The following is a 16020-nucleotide window of genomic DNA, read 5'->3' as shown; positions in this document are numbered from 1 at the left end:
ACAGGAGAGTCAAAAGGTTCTTCTCCCTCTCCAGGGAAAAGGGATCCGAGGGGGGGACGCATTAGCTCAGGAATGGGGTTTCAGGCTAGCCTATGCCTTTCCTCCCTTAGCCCTGATCCGGAGAATTCTTCAAAGACTGAGTTGGGCGAAGGGGCAAGCTGATCTTGATTGCCCCCTGGTGGCCCAAGAGGACCTGGTTTCCCACATTGTGGAACTGGGCGGTATCCCCTCCGCTTCAACTTCCAGAACGTCAGGATCTTCTGCTTAAGGGCCCTCTTTGCCATCCAAACCCCGGTTTCTTCAGGTTAACGGCCTGGCTTTTGAAAGGGAGAGTCTGCGCAACAAGGGGTGCTCTGAGAGAGTGATTGACACCCTGTTGTTGAGTAGAAAGCCAGTGACTAGACGTATCTATGCTAGGGTCTGGGGGGTCTTCTCCCGTTGGTGTGAAACGAGAGGGGTTTTTCAGATGGATATTCCAGTGATCTTAGACTTACTGCAGGAGGGAGTAGATCGAGGTTTGGCAACCAAGACCCTTAGGGTTCAGGTGGCAGCTTTGTCTAGCTTTTTTGGATATTAGATTGGCTCTAGATCCTTTGGTGAAGAGATTTTTGACGGCTAGAGAGAGACTTTCCCCGGTTCAAATGAAGGAATTTCCACTGTGGGATTTATCTTTAGTCTTGGAAGCCCTGACCAGGGCGCCTTTCGAGCCGTTGGCTCAATCTTCAGTTAGATTGCATTCTTTTAAGACTGCCTTCCTTCTGGCTGTTACCACAGCCAGAAGGGTGGGCGATTTGCATGCTCTTTTTATGAAGGAGCCTTTTTTTTCGCCTATTGGAGGACAGAGTCATTCTCAGGCAGGATCCTTTGTACCTGCCTAAGGAGGCTTCACGCTTCCATAGGTCGCAGGAAATTATTTTACTATCCTTCTGTCTCAATCCACAGAACAAGAAGGAGAGGGCTTTTTTTATACTTTAGATGTCAGGAGATGTCTGTTGCTTTACCTAGAGAGAGTAAGAGAGTTCAGAAAGTCACAGCATCTGTTGGTCAGTTTTTGTGGCGCTCGAAGAGGAGAGCAGGCCTCTAGGGCGACTATTGCTAGATAGATCAGACAGGCTATTTCCATAGCTTATGAGCAAACAAATGAGACAGTCCCAGCTAATCTTAAAGCTCATTCTACATGGTCTCTGGCAACCTCTTGGGCAGAAAGGGCCGGAGCATCGGTAGATCGTATTTGTAAAGCAGCAACTTGGTCAAGTCAGAACACGTTCCTGAAACATTACAGAGTGAAACTTCTGTCACCCCAGGACCTGGCTTTCAGCAGAAAGGTCCTGCAGGCTGTTGTCCCGCCCTAAGGTAGGCCTGAGCTACTTGCTCCTCTCTCAGGGTGCCGTCCTGGAAGACGACTTGAGAAAATGACCAGTTACACTTACCGGTAACGGTGTTTCTGGGAAGTTTTCCAGGACGGCAGGCCTACTTCCCACCCGGTTTGTATTTTTATATTGTGATACATTGGAGGTGTTTTTATTTTCACTTTCGTGCACTGGTGTGGGTCAATACTTTTTCACAACTGAGGAGCACAGGGAGGGGCGAGGTTTTTAACCTCTATCTTGATTGTGTTTCCTAACAGGAGGACCAGTCATCTCTCAGGGTGCCGTCCTGGAAGACTTCCCAGAAACACCATTACCGGTAAGTGTAACTGGTCATTTTTATAGCGCTGATCGCTGTATAAATGTCAATCGTCCCAAAAAAGTGTCCGATCTGTCCACCGCAATGTCGCAGTCCCACTAAAAATCACTGATTGCCGCCATTACTAGTTAAAAAAAATAAAGGTAATAAGCGTATATTGATTGGTTTGCGCAAAAGTTATAGCCTCTGCAAAATAGGGGATATATTTATGGCATTTATTAAAAAAAAAATTATAATAAAAATGCCATAAATATATTCCCTATTTTGCAGATGCTATAACTTTTGCGCAAACCAATCAATATACGCTTATTACGATTTTTTTTTTTTACCAAAAATATGTAGAATACATATTGGCCTAAACCAATGAAGAAATGCTTTATTTTTGGGGGGATATTTATTATAGTAAAAAATATTTTTATTTTTTTTTTCAAAATTGTCTGTCTGTCTTTTTTTATTTATAGAGCAAAAAACTAAAAACCGCAGAGGTGATCAAATACCACCAAAAGAAAGCTCTATTTGTAAGAAAAAAAGCACATCAATTTTGTTTGGGTGCAACGTCATAGGATGACACAGTTTGTACAGATAACGTGTTTCTTCAATCGGTGGATCTGGAAGATCTCAGCACAGGAGAGTCTCCTCCATCACTTCCACACCCAATAAGACAAGAGGGGGGATTTGGGGGGTTTAATATTTATACAATCTGATTGTACAATCTCCTTTAGATCTACCATCAGCTGTGTAGTATATGTGCCTGCCTGATTTTAACTAAATCGAATTTTTTAACTTTAACTTGACATCACATATTTTTGGTAAAGCTATTAGAGATTCGGTTGTATAGTGTATGGTCAGCTTTAGATTTACCAAAAATATAAGGACACACCTACGTTATCCATTCATATTGTATACAGGAAAGTACTTACACCAGGGCTCGACAAACCCCGGGCGCCAGGTCGCATTTGCGACTAGAATTAGCGACCTGGGGCGGCACAGCTGGGGGGTCCTGTGTCCGTTCGACACCCCCCCCCCCCTCCCAGCGATCGTGCTGGGCTGCGCCGGTAATTGAGGCCCCGGCTTTGCGGCCTACTGCAGTCCTATGGTTCCTTCTGCAATCGGGCGCCCTCTGGTGGTGGCCGTTGGTATGACAAGACATCCACCAATGCTAATGGAGCTTCCCCTGCCTGTTTTCACTGCCTGCTCATGTCCTTCCCTTTACTTAGAACCCCCAAACATTATATATATTTTTTATTCTAACACCCTAGAGAATAAAATGGCGGTCATTGCAATACTTTCTGTCACACCGTATTTGCGCAGCGGACTTACAAGCGCACTTTTTTGGGAAAAAATACTTTTTTTAATAAAAAAAATAAGAAAACAGTAAAGTTAGCCCAATTTTTTTTATATTGTGAAAGATAATGTTACGCCGAGTAAATTGATTCCCAACATGTCACGCTTCAAAATTGCGCCCGCTCGTGGAATGGCGACAAACTTTTACCCTTTAAAATCTCCATAGGCGACGTTTAAAAAAATTCTACAGGTTGCATGTTTTAAGTTACAGAGGAGGTCTAGGACTAGAATTATTGCTCTCGCTTTAACGATCGTGGCGATACCTCACGTGTGGTTTGAACACCGCTTTCATATGCGGGCGCTACTCACATATGCGTTTTGCTTCTGCAAGCGAGCTCGGCAGGACGGGGCGCGTTTAAAAATTTTTTTTTTTTTTTCTTATATATTTTACTTTTTATTTTTACACTGTTTAAAAAAAAAAAAAAATGCTGTCACTTTTATTTCTATTACAAGGGATGGGGCACATTTTAAATTTTTTTTTTTTTCTTATTTTAACTTTTTTTTTCACTGTTCTTTAAAAAAAAAAAAAAAAAAGTCACTTTTATTCCTATTACAAGGAATGTAAAAATCCCTTGTAATAGAAAAAAAACATGACAGGACCTCTTAAATATGAGATCTGGGGTCAAAAAGACCTCAGATCTCATATTTACACTAAAATGCATTAAAAAAAAAAAAAAAAAAATTGTCATTTGAAAAAAAAATAATAAAATGTCCCTTTAAGAGCTATGGGTGGAAGTGCGATTTGACGTCGCTTCCGCCCTGCAATGACTTGGAGATGGGCGGGGGGGGCCATCTTCCTCTCACTCGTCTCCATGTCAGGCCAGGGACAGATCCGGATCGCCTCCGCCGTTACCGACGGCCACGGTAAGCGGTAAAGAGCACCGGAGCGCGGCGGTAGGGGGGCCCTCTCCTGCCGCCGATAAAAGTGATCTCGCTGCGAATCTGCTGCAGAGACCACTTTTATCTGAAAGAGAACCACCGGCTCTTGAAGAAGATATCGGGGTTATGGTAGCTAGCTGCTACCATAACAACGGTATTTCTCTTCAAAGACAGGACGTATATAGTCGTCCTGCGGGAAGGAAGTGGTTCATTAAAATGAATTTATTATTTGTTATCTCCCTGCTTGGCCCCTTTCACACGGGCTGTCTGATCAGGTTCGCCTGTCAGTTTTTCAGGCGGACCTGATTGGATCCTTAGCGAGAATATGGCGGTCTTATGTCCCTGCATGGCAGGAAATAAAAGCAGTCACATTCGTTCTAGTCGTCTCTGTGTAAATTTAAGATTGGTTAATTTTTATATTGAAAATTAAGCTTTGTCGGTCGTTTAAAAAAAAAAAACCTGGCTCCTAACTTTTTTAGCTGGCTCCTAGATTCCAAGCAAATTTGTCAAGCCCTGACTTACACTACATAGTTGATAGTAGATCTAAAACCGATTGTACAATCGGATTGTATGGTCAGCTTTAAGGGTTATGTTAGGTTAGGGGTTAAGGTTACATTTAAGGAGTTATTATATTTGAGGAATAAGGTGTTAAATATTATTTTAAGTGTTTAATTAAAGTATAACGAAACTTTTTTTTTTTTTTTGGAACACGTGGGAAGGAATTTAAGCCTCTGTCAGATTTTTATTGCTGTCTGTGCCCCCATTAGGGAGACTCCCCCTCTCTATTTGTCCTGTTTTATTGATATCACAGAGAGTGAAAGAAAATTACAAATTTTGGGTTGTTACCAGAACAGGAATAGAGGGGAAATGTTTCCATTGCGGACACTAGTTCTGGTGATAACCCGGGATTTCCTCTCACTTCCTGTTTGGCTATAGGAAAGGAAGTGAATGGAAATCTCCTCAGTAGGACACACAAGGCAAACAAAAAAAATCTGATAGAGGTTATTACCTTCACTTACTCTATTCAAAATGAGAAAACGTTTTGCCTTTAGATCTAATTTTATTATTTTGAAGTGTTAATTTTCATGCTTTGGTTAAATTGTATATAAAGCCCTTTCTTAGTGTAGAGAAATCTCCCAGAGACACAAGAAGTGAGAGGAAATCTCTCCAAGGTCAGAGGAATTCTCCTCTTAGATCGGTGTCACCGGAACACATGTCCCCATCGGAAGGTTTCCCCTCATTTCCTGTTCCAATGACAGCCTTAAAAGGTAAGCCTTTCAGTTACATTCTGTGTCAGTGGTCACCGGGGAGAAATACAGAAAATTTCTACAGACAGCAATAAAAAACAGGCAGAGGTTCTAACTCTTTACCCCTCTATCCAAAACTATAAACAGTTTTCAGTTTAGTTTTAGAGATCAGAGACGTGGGGGGTAGACTTAGGCTGTGTTCACATTGGCGTGCTGCGTTTTTGCGGCAGAGTAGGTGTGTGTGCGGTTTACGTGCATTTTACGTTAGTTTTTAGCCACAATTCCATCGTTTTCTATTAGGATCGCTTTTGCCGCATTTTCTGAAAAGTACCGCATGCCAATTCTTTGGCGCGCTTTCAGAAAACACGGCAAATCATGTGATCTAATAGACGTCAATGGGGCTAAAAACGTGTATAAAACACATGTGAACCATCACTTTGTAATAAGATCGGGGATAATATTTGTTATCGATGTTTCTAATTTCATTGTATTGATTTAAGATTGTTTTATGGTATAAAGAAAAACTGATTCAGTTTGATTTTTGTATCCTTTATATTTTTTCTTTTTGGTGTATTATACTGTATATCGGTGATGGTCAATATATCTGTATAAATTCACCAATAAAAATATTAGAAGCGATATTTGTTGTCATGTGAGTTGATGGTTGTACAGGTTGGGGGGCTAAGGGCGGTAAAAAAGTTACATTTCTCTCTGGTAACTGGACAAAGGATATGCTGGATCATGTTGATGTTCTCTTTATTATTCTGTCTAATTTGCCTTTTTGTGTGTTTTTTTTTTTTTTTTAATTTTATTTTATTTTTTTTTGTGTATTTTGTTGTTATTCAAGGTAGGGGGGAAAGGAGTACAAACCGCAAAATGTTAAAGTGCCAAATCATTTTTAGGAGCTTTTATTATTTTTTAATGTGTTTTAAGTTACAAATAAAATATACCAAAAGGATAAGGGGAAAATGCAAAAAAAAAAAATGTGTACTGTCTCTTTAAATTTTAACTACTTCACTATCGGGCACTTTCACCCCCTTCCTGCCCAGGACAATTTTCAGCTTTCAGCGCTGTCGCACTTTGAATGATAATTGCCCGGTCATGTAACACTGTACCCAAGTTAAATTTTTATCATTTTTTTCCCCCACAAAGTTTTCTTTTGGTGGTGTTTAACCACTTGCTGCCCGCCCACCGTCATATGACGGCGGGACGGTGCAGTTGTTATCCTGGGCCACCGTCATATGACGGCGCGGCCTTCCAGGCCTCCCCCAGGGGGCGCGCGCCCGCCGCGTCACTCGGGTCCCGGTGCGCGTGCCCGGCGGCCGCGATGTCCGCCGGGCACCTGCGATTGCCCGGTAACCGAGCAGGAGCGTTGATCTGTGTATGTAAACACACAGATCCACGTCCTGTCAGATGGGAGGAGACCGATGGTGTGTTCCTTGTACAGAGGAACACCGATCGGTCTCCTACCCTTGTGAGTCCCCTCCCCCCCACGGTTAGAATCACTCCCTAGGAACATAATAAACACCTACAGTGCCCCCTTCTGGTTAACCCCTTCATTGCCAGTCACATTTACACAGTAATCAATGCATTTTTATAGCACGGATCGCTGTATAAATGTGAATGGTCCCAAAAAATGTGTCAAAAGTGTCCGATGTGTCCGCCGCAATATCGCAGTCACGGTAATAATCGCAGATCGCAGCTATTACTAGTAAAAAAAAAATAAATAATAATAAAAATGCTATAAATCTATCCCCTTATTTTGTAGACGCTATAACTTTTGTGCAAACCAATAAATAAACGCTTATTGTGAAATTTTTTTACCAAAAATATGTAGAAGAATACATATCGGCCTAAACTGAGAAAAAATTAAAAAAAAAAAAAAAAAAAAAAATTTGCATATTTATTATAGCAAAAAGTAAAAAAAGCGCAAGTAATAAAAACCGCAGGGGTGATCAAATACCACCAAAAGAAAGCTCTATTAGTGGGGAAAAAATTATAAAAATTTCATTTGGGTACAGTGTTGTATGACCGCGCAATTGTTATTCAAAGTGGGACAGCGCTGAAAGCTGAAAATTGGCTTGGGCAGGAAGGGGGTGAAAATGCCCGGTATGGAAATGGTTAATAACCACTGGGGTTTTTAATTTTTTGCTAAACAAATTATAAAAGACTTACATTTTTGAAAAAAAAAGTTCTGTTTATAAAATGTTGTTTTCTCCTTCACTGATAGGCGGCACTGATAGGTGGCACTGATGGGCACTGGCAGGCATTACTAATGGGCACTGATTGACATCTGTGATGGGCACCTCTGAGGGGGGCTGTGCTAATATTCAGTGCAGACCCCCCCCTGTCGGGAGAGCCACCGATCGGCTCTCCTCTGCTCGCATCTTGTCGGCACAAACTGAGGAAAGCCGAATACTGGCACTTCCTGTGATTGGTCACAGCTGATCAGGTGGTAAAGAGACTATGTCATGGGCTCTTCATTTTCAAAAAAAAAAAACTTTTTATTTGCATTTTTTTGAAAGTGAAGTACAACCCATTACAGAGCCTATTGGGCATACCCATGCTCGGATACACAATAAAAAACTAAAACGCACAACAACAAAAAAACAAAAACAAAACACTAACAAACTGTACGCTCGGACCACCTGTGCAGACGGAATCACAAGGATATTCTGTTCCCACAAACAACCTTCAGGGCTTTTTGATTGATGAAATACACATCCCCCCCCCCCCCGCTCTGCTATACCCAGTTTAGGATCCACCAGAGTCTGCATTTGGATCCGGGGATTCCACCCGTCTGTCCCATACTTTGTGAAATTTTTTGCCACCACCTCGAGACAGGTAAGTGGCCTTGTATAATGACAGAGCTAAATTTAACTAGCCGTTTCCAAAAGTTAATTGACCAAATGACTATTTTGAAATATTTTATTTATTTTTATGTTTTAATCTATTCATGTTATATGAAAAAATAATTCAATTTTTTTTCAAATTCTATCCTAGCTGGAATTTTAAGTCATGGTCACATGTTTCCTGGGTATACTACTTCTTCCTATGAGCCAGCAATTTATTTTATTAAAACACAATTGAAAAGATTTTGGAGCGTATTTTCTATTTTTAGAGGCAGTGATAGGCAAACACGGTCCTTTCAGCAGTTCTGAGGTACTTTCTGTTCATTTAAAAAAAGTTTTGATTGTCGTGTAGTTCTGGACAAGAGGGTCTTCAGCAAAAACAGTGGTTGAAGACTGGAAAGATGCTCTTCAGGGGTGGACTGGGCCGGTGTTGGCATTTCCTCAAGTTCATTGGATTGCAGAGTTATTAGTTCCACAAAAGAAATCCAATTGCAAAAAAAAGTGTTCTGTGAGAAACTATACCTCCTCCATAATCCAATCCCATTGCCTCTGCCCCCTACTTCTTTCATAATCTCACTTCAGTGTTTCTGTTACTACCTCCTCCATAATCCCACTATCCGCTCTTCCTGCTTCTTCTACAATCTGTTACCCTGTTTCCCCGAAAATAAGACCTAGCATGATTGTCGGTGATGTCTGCAATATAAGCCCTACCCCCCAAATAAGCCCTACCCTGTTCCCCCGAAAATAAGCCCTACCCTGAAAATAAGACCTACAAGGACTTTAACCAGGGCTTATTTGGGGGGTAGGGCTTATATTGCAGCCATCACCGACAATCACGCTAGGTCTTATTTTCGGGGAAACAGGGTATCAATGCCTCCTCTCTCTATCTCCCCCCAAATCTAGTCTTACTGCCTCCTCTCCCTACCTCCTCCATTATTAGGTCTCTCTGTCTTCTCTCCCTACCAGCTCCATAATCTGGTCTCGTCTCCCCCTCCTTATCTCCTCGGTATTCTGGTCTCTCTGTCTTCTCTCACTTCCTTCTCTATTATCTGGTCCCACTGCCTCCTATTCTTACCGCCACTATAATCCGTTCCTACTGTCACATCCTCATACTTCTTCCATAAATCTGTTATCACTGCCTTCAATCTCTAGGACATCTAAAATTTAGGTAGGAGGCTACCTAAAACTACTAAACTTGAAACTACAAGTCCCATGAGACATTGCAAGACCCTGACAATCACAGGCATGACTCCTAGAGGCAGAGGCATGATGGGATTGGTATTTTTTTTTGTTTAATACATTTTTATTAAAGGAAAATATAGCGAAAAAATATAAATTACAACTCAACGTAGGTAACATTTTCATATTAGAAAAAACATAGATCATAGTACTCATGGATGACAGAGAATATATGTAAGTCAGTTATACAGAATATATATATATATATATATATATATATATATATATATATATATATATATATATATATATATATATATATATATATATATATATATATATATATATATATATATACATACATACAGAGAATTAACGTTCAACCTAATTAGAGAGAGGATTTTTATTATGTGAGCACTATAATCCCAAAGCTTTTAAAACCAGAAAAAAGAAAGATGTATCTTTGGTTTAATGAGAGAACTGAGTATAAAAGGATAGTGGAGAGAAAGTAGAGAGAAAGAAAAAATAAAGAAGAGGGAAGGACGGAGAGAGGAGAAATGAGAGATAGAATAAAGAAGGAAGAGGGGGAAGGTGGGTTGCCGGCATGCATAGCCACTTATTAAAAAGGTGGGGAAGGTATCAGAGGTCAAATGTATGATAGCTGAGTTTGAATAACAGGTTTTAAGGGGTTTGTGCAATGAGGTCTCTATATGAGGAGGAGGTTTGAAATTTTTTCCATGGATCCCATATTAACGAATGTTTCTGGGAGGTCCCTCTAATATTGTGAGTGATGCTCTCCATGAGGTAAACATTGTCAACTGTATGTAGCCACACTTTTATAGAAGGAGATACTGGTTGACCCCAAAGAGTGGGGATTAGGGCCTTGGCAGTATTCAACAGATGAGGGATGAGTGAGCGTTTATACACCCTTATAGGAGTTGTTGTAACATGAAAAAGGATAGCCCAGGGGTCATTAGGTATATCGACTTCAGCAATCTGGACAATTAGAGCACGTATGTCATCCCAGTATGATCGAATAAGTGGACAGAACCACCATATGTGTGCATGAGTAGCTTTGTTCCCACAGTTCCTCCAGCACAATGGGGAACTGGCGGGGAACATTTGGTGCAATTTAACTGGTGTGTAATGCCACCTAGTGAGCAATTTATAGTTTACCTCTGACATTTTTGAGGCTACGGATGAAGTGTGGGCTAATTGTAGAATCCTATCCTTTTGGTTATCAGTCAAAGGAAGATCTAGGTCGGTTTCCCATTTAGTCAAGAAAGGTGGGAAGTCGGGAGATTGAAGAGCAATGAGAGCTTTATAAAATAAGGAAATACTATGTAAAGGGGGGTCCTTTGGATGAAATATTATCTCTATATCGTTTAAGTCGCTGACACCCCTAAGTGGAGTAGGAAGAGATCTTACGAAGTGTTGTAGTTGGTGGTATCTCCATTTATCTAGAAACGTGGCATGGTTAGGTGCAAGGATCATATGTAATGGTTTAAGTATATTGCCATCTAAAATATGATGTAGTAAGAGAGGCTCTTCCGGCCTCCATGTTTTAAAGCCTGGGTCAAGAAGGCCTGGAAGAAAATATTTGTGATTAAGGAGAGGTAGTAGGGGGGAATCATAGTTCCAGGAAAAATTTTTTATGTATGGCATCCCACACATCCAAAGAAGAAATGGTAAGAACTGAGGTATTACGATCAAGGTTCCTGTGAGAACGGGGTATCCAAGGAGCCACTGAAAGATCCACTCCGCTCAGGAAATATTCTATTTGTACCCATAGCTTCGAGTTAAGAGCGTACCTCCAATCAGCTAGCCTGGCTAAAACTGTCGCTTGGTAATACGCTTTAAAACTAGGAAGTGCCAGACCACCTGAGCATTTGGATCGAAACAATAGCTCCCTGGATATTCTGGCGTGACCGTTTCTCCAAATGAAACGGGAAATCATGGATTGTAGAATAGTAAAAAACCCCACTGGGACACATAGTGGGAGCATTTGAAAGAGAAAGAGGACTCGAGGTAGTATGTTCATTTTGATTATATTTACCTTCCCTAACCATGTGTGGGACAGGCTAGACCATTTTCGCAGGTCACCTCTAATCTTGTTTAGCAAGGGAATATAATTATATCGAAAGAGGGATTGGAGGTTAGAGGTAAGATAAATACCTAAATATTTCAAACATTTTGTTTCCCACTTAAAGGGAAAAAGGGGCTTGAGAGAGAGAGCCTCGGACTTAGGAATGTTAATGTTTAAGATTTCGGATTTGGATAAGTTTTATTTTGAAGTTAGAAATTGAATGAAACGTGGAAAATGCAGACATTAAATTAGGGATCGAAATGCGTGGTTGTTGGATGAAAAATAGTACATCATCTGCGTAAGCTGCATATTTATGGGATCTGTTGCCTATTTGTATACCTTTTTAATATTATCATTATTCCTAATTGTAGCTAAGAAGGGTTCTAATGTAATAGCAAAGAGGAGAGGGGAGAGGGGGCAGCCCTGCCTAGTACCATTGTGTAACGCAAAGAGGTCACTTAGCGTACCATTAATTCTAATTTGTGCTGAGGGATTGGAATACAGGGATGAGATACGATGAAACATTTTAGGACCCAGCCCTAAGTGTCGTAAAGTCAACTTAAGATACTCCCAGTCCACCCTATCGAAAGCTTTTTCTGCATCAGTGGAAAGGAGTAGGGTGGGCTGGGAGCACCGCCGAACATATTGAATTAGAGAGATTGCACGAAGGGAATTATCTTTTGCTTCTGTGTGGGGTATGAAACCTGACTGATCAGCCGAGATCCATCTGGGTTTGAGGGGGAGTAACCGGTTTGCCATTACTTTGGCGAATAATTTAATGTCAACATTTATTAGTGATATTGGCCTGAAACTGTTACACAGAGTAGGGTCCTTATCTGGTTTGGGAATGACAGTAATGTGAGTTGAAAGCGACTCCGGGCGTAGTCCAAAGGATTGAGAAATAGAATTTGCATATGCAGAAAGACGAGGGAGTAGGATGTCACTGAATGTTTTATAATATAAAATAATGAACCCGTCAGGTCCAGGGGCTTTACCAGATGGGGAGGACTTTAATGCTGCCTGGAATTCTTCAACCGAAAAGTCTTCCTCCAGTTCTTTAAGGGCAGAGATGGGCAATTTAGGAAGATTGGCGTCTTTTAAGTAGGAAAGCATGCGGTTTCTTCTCTCTTTGTGAGGAAGATTTGATAAGTCGTTTTTGACATTATATAGATCTGAATAGTATTCTCTGAAGGCTTTAGCAATGTCCGGAGTTGCATGGGCCAATTCACCTGTTGAGAGTTTGATTTTGGGGATGAATGACTGCGACTGTTTAGTCTTTAATGATCTAGCTAATAATCTACTTGGTTTGTTCCCCCACTCATAGAATTTCTGTGACAAACGTTGAAACTTTCTCTTGGTGTCTAAATTAAGGAGAGATTTTAATTCCTCTCGCTTAAGTGTGAGGGACTGGAGGTGTTCAATATGCAAAGAGAGTTTATGTTGCTTGTCAAGAACCGCTATCTGTTGTAGCACCTGGTCAATTTGTTGACCATGTTCCCTTTTCCTCCGAGCACCAAGCTCAATAAGTCGGCCTCTAATAGTAGCCTTATGAGCTTCCCATATAATAGAGGGGGAGGTGTCAGAGGGTTTGTTTTCCTTAAAGTATTGTGACAGGTGAGAGGCCAATATGGAAACCTCTGCTTCATTGGTAAGAAGGGAGTCATTAAGTTTCCAATTGGTGATATGACGCGGTAGGGAAGGCATGGTCAATGTCATCGACACAGGAGCATGATCTGAGACCGATGCGGTGCCAATGTGAGTAGATTGTAGAAGGGGGAGATGAAAATGGTCTAAGAATATGTTGTCTATTCTAGAGTAAGATTGGTGTGTTGAGGAAAAATGTGAAAAATCTTTCTCTTTGGGGTGGAGGAGACGCCAGACATCCATTAACTGGAGATCCAGAAGCCTTTTTTTTACAAATTTCAGTCGTTTAAAAGAAATGTTGGAGCGGCCCAATGACGTATCAATAGTGGGGTCTAGTGACATGTTTATATCCCCCGCTAAGATAATAAGTCCCTTGGCAAAGTGTGACAATTTAGTCAGTATTTGGGAGAAAAAAGCGGGTTGATTATAATTTGGACAATAAATATTTGCAAGAGTGCATTGATTATTTCCAATAAATCCTCTAAGAAAAAGAAAGCGGCCATGATCATCCGCCAGCATATCAGATAGCCTAAAGGACACATTTCTACAAAAACCAATGGCTACACCCTTGGCCGATAGGCTATAATACCACTGCGGAAAATTAGGTGATGTTAGTTTAACAGGTGTTGTGTGGGTTAGATGCGTTTCTTGGAGGAAGGCAATGGAACATGTGGCTTTTTTCAGTTCCCGAAAAATTTAATGTCTTTTAGCAGCGACATTAAGACCCCTAACATTATATGATACAATCTTTACCGTAGCCATTAATAGAATAAAATGTAGGTTTTCAGCCTATCCTGCCATGCATGCCAGCAGGGAGGGGGAAGGGGAAGAGAGAGAGAGGAGAAATAGAGAGAGAGATGAAGAAAGAAATCAAAAAATAAGCGTATACATAGAGTATACACACAAATCAGAAAACTTGTGGGCAACATATTAATATCACGCAGAAACCTGCAGTGGTCCCATTGGAGGAAGAGAGAGCGAGAGGCCATCCCAATCCCTGAGCAGGGATTAAATAGGATAACTACTGGGCCTCCCACTCTCACCAGCCCCTGAAGGAGATGGGGACGGGGTTGCGCTGTAGGGGAGAGGCAGCTAGGGAGGTGCACCTCTACAGTACACGGCCTGTAAAAAAAAAAAACAATTAATTTGTAACTACAAGTAAATAATTAGTTCCAGTTAGAAGTGTGAGACACTAATTATATATATATACAGGATCAATATAAACAGTATACATCCTACAAGGAAACATATAAGTAGACCAACTGGGAACCTGAACCAAAAAACAAAAGAAAAAGAAAAAAAAAAATTGAACAGTGGTCGGTATAATGGTAGGTCCGCTTTGAGCATATAAAGGTAACTAAAAGTAGAGAAAACCTGCAACCAAAGCTGGACACTGAATTAAAGTTCTTGTAGGAGAGAGGTTGTTTACATTATTGACATTGGTATGGGTGAAGGATTAAATGTTTCAACCATGCTTTTGTGCAGATCCCGGAAGGGAAGGACGCCCTTTCTTTGAGGGGGTCTTTTTCCAGAGCAGATCCATTGGGCATGAGAATTTAGGGATTGGATCCTGCCAGCTTGGAAGCTCTATGGGCGAGAGATGAAGATCCTGCAAGAAAGTTGGGAGTTCCTCAGGAAACCGTAGTGTATGGGAGCGTCCATTTTTCGTGGCGATTAGGCAGGCAGGAAAGCCCCATCTGTACGTGATCCCATCAGAGCGTAGGTGGTCAAGAAGCATCTTTAGGGTTCGACGCCGATCCAGAGTATCTTTAGAGAGATCTGGATATATGGTAGAGCTGCACGATTCTGGCTAAAATGAGAATCACGATTTTTTTGCTTAGAGGATAGATCACGATTCTCTCACGATCCTCGCGGCGTAACATCATCTTTCACATTTAAAACAAAAAAAATTGCGCTAACTTTACTGTTTCTTTTTTTTTATTTATTGAAGTGTATTTTTTCCCAAAAAATTGCATTTGAAAGACTGCTGGGCAAATACAGTGCGACATAAAATATTGCAGCAATTGCCATTTTATTCCATATTATAAAATATTATAATAAAAAAAAAAATATATATATATATATATATATATATATATATATATATATATATATATATATATATATATATATATATATATATATATATATATATATATATATATATATATATATATATATATATATAATATATTTTATCTCTAATGTTTGGGGGTTCCAATTAATTTTTTTTAGCAAAAAATATTGATTTTAACTTAAGAAAGAAGTGTCAGAAAAAGATTTAGACTTTAAGTGGTTAAACTTCCTGCATTTACACGTTGTTTAAAGCTTGGCAGATTGCCCAGGTTATTTGTTTACACAGAGAAGTTCTATCCCTTTGATCTAAGAAGGAAGTTAGATACAATGTTTCAAGTTCTAAACTTGGCAGAATGCCTGGATGTTTTCTTTTGACAGCTGAGTGAGCAGATAATCTCTCCACTTGTTTATATGAAAGAATCTTCAAACTCAGCAGGAGAGATCGTCAGGGGAGGTGAATCGAGATCACGATTTTTTAACGATTAATTGTGCAGCTCTAATATATGGTGATGGTAGCTCCGTCGAAGTCAATATTAGGCAGACCCCGCATCTTCGTCATGATAGCATTTTTATCTTCAAAGTAGTGTAAGCGACAGATCACATCTCTGGGCAGGTCAGAGTTAGCATTACGGGGTCTCAGAGCACGGTGTACACGGTCAAAACGTAGCGGTGCAGTGACAGGGTTACCCAGAGTGGAGTTAAAGATGCCTCTTATGGAAGGTTCAAGATCCGAATCTCCAGTTGCTTCCGGTAGACCTCTAACACGTATATTATTTCTACGGTTACGGTTCTCGAGGTCTTCAAGCTTGTACAAAGATGCCCGATGGGCAAATGCCAGTTGGGTAACAGTATCCTGTAGTTCTTTAATGGCTACCGCCTGTGTGTCTTGCCGTTGTTCCGTTTCCTCCACTCTGACCAGGATATGTGACATATCAGATCTAACAGCAGTAATTTCTTTTTTGATGGATTTCTCCAAACTATGAAACATACCAGCCAGTTCTTTTTTAAGACCGCTCATGAGTGTAGA

At 40.6% G+C, this 16020-nt stretch overlaps 1 protein-coding gene across 1 annotated transcript in view; it reads left to right on the top strand.

Moving 5' to 3' along the window:
* Positions 1-16020, top strand: part of LOC141146119 (uncharacterized) — a 70271-nt gene that overhangs the window by 36920 nt on the left and 17331 nt on the right. The window lies entirely within an intron of this gene.

Source organism: Aquarana catesbeiana, linkage group LG05, assembly GCF_042186555.1.
Source record: "Aquarana catesbeiana isolate 2022-GZ linkage group LG05, ASM4218655v1, whole genome shotgun sequence".
NCBI lineage: Eukaryota > Metazoa > Chordata > Amphibia > Anura > Ranidae > Aquarana > Aquarana catesbeiana.
Note: the sequence above shows the minus strand (reverse complement) of the source record. Positions and strands in the feature narration are given on the sequence as shown.